Source organism: Echinops telfairi, unplaced genomic scaffold (genome assembly GCF_000313985.2).
Source record: "Echinops telfairi isolate 266 unplaced genomic scaffold, ASM31398v2 ScPeMD7_443;HRSCAF=831, whole genome shotgun sequence".
Classification (NCBI taxonomy): domain Eukaryota; kingdom Metazoa; phylum Chordata; class Mammalia; order Afrosoricida; family Tenrecidae; genus Echinops; species Echinops telfairi.
In genome coordinates this window covers 53118263-53122557 of record NW_022104341.1, presented here as the reverse complement: position 1 = coordinate 53122557, position 4295 = coordinate 53118263, and positions in this window count along the sequence as shown.

Sequence of the window (4295 nt, the reverse complement as noted above, 5' to 3'; positions counted from 1 at the left end):
AAAATTTTGTCACATATCAAGGACAAATCATCATCGTATAATCTAAAATACATGTGCTGAAAGAAATGTCAAAAGATTATTAAATGTTGTTTACTTAGAAGATTTTACAACTTGACATTCTTGGAAATTTAGTGGATTAAAAGATGTGAATGTACATACACGCACACGCACACACACGCACACACACACACACACACACGCACGCACACGCACACGCGCACGTGCACGTGCACGCACACGCACACGCACAAACTTTACAACACTCTTGAAATTTAAATGTTTCCCCCCGCCCCCTGTGGAAATGATTACTAGGACACTTGTCAGCTGGTGTTTCAAAGTCCTTGATAAATTACTTAAGAGTATTTACTCGCCACGTGTGAGCGGAGAAGTCTAATTAGGTCAAGGAGGCTGCCCTGTGAAGACTGCAAGGCAAAACATGTATAAAATGTCCGTTGAAAATTCACTGCCATGTTTACTTGGACACATATTCTAAAACACAGCGAGGTGGGAAATAATGCACAGGTTACCTGAACATTTATGGAAAAACGAAAACATAATAAGAATAAAAATAATTTGTGTCACCAATCTATAACAAACATGCAGCTCTTCAACTGACCCAGGACATCCCAGAGTAGGGAAGTGCTGTACACTAAAGGAAGAATGAGATGCTTAATGCCCACAGTGCCCTCAACTCTCTGTTAATTACTAATTAATTCGTTCAACCAACAGACACAGGACTAGAAATCATGACATCAAAGTGGCATTTAACAGTCTCTTCCCTTAAGGAGCTTACATAATGTAGTGCATATGGATAGAAAAAAAATTATAAAACTGTGTTGTAAGCATAATATAGGCATAATTATGGGTGACCCTGAGAGAATCCTCACACTCTTGGGTTGGAAAGGAAAACACAGCATGATCATTTCATTAACCTGTAGTCATTGACTTGTTTTTGACACATTGCAAAACTGTGAATCTTTACAGAAGCAGACTTCTCCTTCTTTCTCCTCAGGAGTGGCTGGTGGGTTTGAATTGCCTACCTTTTCTGTGTTAGCCCATTGCACCACCGGGCTGTTTGGTTAGTTCATTACAAGTAACAGAAACCAAATCTGGTTAAACTTTATCCTTCAGCACTGTGACTAATTTGAGTCTCGCATGAAACTTAAGGTGGTGAACCTGAAGATGTCACCTAAGAGGGAGTGTCTCCTTGCAGCCTAAGCATCTTGGCCCGTCCTAGCCGTTGTCCTATTACTCCTTCAGTCCTACCCTTCCTCTGGTGCTCCCTTCATCTTATCAATTAAAAGCAGATGAGAAAGTCATTCACATCTGTGAAAATAACCCAAACAGCTTTAAAGTGTGCATTATTATATGGGATTTTCAGTTTAGCAGGATTCGAATCCTAAACGATGACTCAAAATCTCAAATGTTCCCAGGGACCAGCTAGTAGCATCAGTGAATTAAAGAGACCTCTGTAAGGCATTAGGAAGTGAGGGAGCTTGGGGTGGAACATTCAAAGACATTCAAACTCAACTTAATAATACATACTGCTTGCCCAAACAGAAAGCCCCTGCTGGGTTCTTAGGCCAGCAGGGTAGCTGTGTGTACTCCCTGCCTTAGGTTAAAGCGGTTAAGCTGCTGTGCTAGAATTTCAGATTTCTGTAAGCAAATGGCTGCAAGAACATAGGACAGAAAGGATGAAAAATACCTACTGGGATATTCTTCCTCCACATCAAGGTTCTTGTGAGGTCTTGTGTAAGCATTCCTTTAGTTTTCCTTCCTATGGACTCAGATTTGGTTTCATTGCTCTCATCGAAGGCTGACACTATTTGTTCTTTTAGCTGTATTCTGAGTCCCAGGATATAACTGGGGAGGTTTTGAGAGCTAGAAACTATGACACAGAGAAAAAGAAACAAAGTTTATTAGAGAAGTTACAGCATCAAAAGCTGAAAGCCACCTGGGCCAGAGCAGTGCCGTGGACAAGAGTAGTCACGGTGCCGATCTGCCTAATGTGCTTTCCTTCCTATTTCCATCCCATGCTTTATGTGCTACTGTGGGGATATCACGCATTGTACTTTGGAGCCTTGTCTCAGGCTGTTCTAGTCTTCTTGTAGGGAGGATGTAGTCAAGAAGCTGGCCTACAATCCACTCCTTTTCTCAAGGAACAACTCTAAGGGAAAAATAGAAGGTAGGTGGCTTAGTCTAATCTCCTTGTGAAATTTAAATTCTGATATTATATACCACTGATTTAGATAGAACGAAGACACATTGTCTAAGGAATATCCTGAAAACAATCACAGTCACTCACTAATTATCAGATAAGGATTTTTATTGTTAGTGGCTTTCAAGTCATGCCTGACTCACAGTGACCCCATGACCAAGAGTATCAGACAGTTATGATTCATAGACTTTTTATTGGCTGATGTTTTGGAGGTGGAATGCCATGCCTTCCTTTTCAGTCTGTCTTCTGGAAACTTCCTTGAAACATCTTCAGTATCATAAGGCATTCAAAACTCCACAGACTGGTTGCACTTGAGATGCATCCCTGAGGAATTCAACCTGGACCTTTTGCGTGCAAAGTGGAAATTCTACCATAAAACCACCAATGTGGAGTCAGTTGATGTATGTTACAAAGCTCCCTTGGAGAATATTAATTTCTTTAACAAAAGATTGTATAGCCTCGACCTTGGTGAACATCATAGGATAATGCCCTTAGTTGTACAATATAATTTTCAAAATCTTTAAGTTGTTTTTCTTTTGCACAGTTCATTTTGAAGTCCATCACTTGTCACGTTAAACTCAAACCTCATTGCCAACTCATAAAGACCCTATAGGACAGGGTAGAACTTCCCTTGTGAATTTCTGAGACCATAATGTTTTATGGGAGTAAAATACCTCCTCCCCTCACTCCCTCAGAGCAGCTGGTGGTTGCAAACTGCTGACCACACAGCCCCTTTAAAAGCTTGCTTAGAATTCTCACTGGCTAGAGATTCAGTTCATCATTTACAAATTCTAATTTCCACCAAGCCTTTGAACATAATTCAGATAAGTTCTTTGCTATTGCATGAGAAGCATTCTTCTTCCTCCATTGTCTAATCACGTTCATCATTTTCTTTTAAAGTCTCACTAAAAGCACACTTGACACCCACATTTCCAGCACCAGTCTGTTGCTGGTGCCACATCTATTCTCTAAGACAAACCGGACTCTGTATGCTCTGCTCACTCCCTTCAGAGCGCTCACCAGAATTGCCTTTCTTTGATACCCATAGTTCTTCCTATATTCTCTTCCAGACTTGCTACTACCCAAACAAACTCACTGTCCTCAGTTTCTTCTAAAGCATGACCCTGTATACAGGTTTTGATCATGTAAATATTCACAGAAGCAGACAGCCTCAAATTTCTCCCACAGAGCTACTATTGAGTTTAAAATGTACTTTGGTTATAAGGCACTTGAAAATCTTCCAGCCTTTACCCGTTACCCAAATCCAGCACTGCTTTCACATGGTAGGTATCTGTTAAAGTTGGACCCACCTCCTGAAGCAACAAATCCTGTCTTAGTTCTCTATTGATACTATTCCAGAGATACCCAGATTGGGTACCTTTAACATACGCATTTATGTTCTCATAGCTCAGGAGGTTTCCAAGTCTGCATTCAAGATGCTGTCTCTCCGGAAAAGCTTTCTCTCTGTCAGCTGGTGTGTGTGTCTGGGGTGGGGGTGGGTCTTTTTTCTTCTGGTTCCTGGGCCATCTTTATTTGCCTTGAAATCTCTCTTCTACTACCTCTACTCAGCAGACTTATTTAACCTTTTTTATGTTTCAAAATACACCTGAGGCCAGTGTTGCCTCATTAACATAACAAAACAAACCTTGCCAAATGGGATTACAAGCACAGCCATCTCGCTGTTAGTCTGTTGAACTGTGGTGGCTTGTGTGTTGCAGTGATGCTGGCTGATATGTCACCAGTATTTCAAGTGCCAGCAGGGTCACCCACAGTGAACAGGTTGTCGTGGAGCATCCAGACAAAGAACAGACTCTGGAGAAGGAAGACACTGCTTGTTTCTGAGAAATTAGCCATGGAAAACCTTCGGGACATAACAAAACCATTGTCAGATACTGAAACACTCATGAAAAGAAGCTGAGCATTGCTGAAGATAGTGGCCGGAGATGAACTCCTTAGGTCTGCAGGCACTCAAAAGGTGACTAAGAGTAGAGTCAGACTCAGAGTAGAGTCGACCAGAATGACGGGAATGGAGGAAAGCCTGTGGGAGTCACGCCTTCGGAGCCATCGTTTGCTGGTG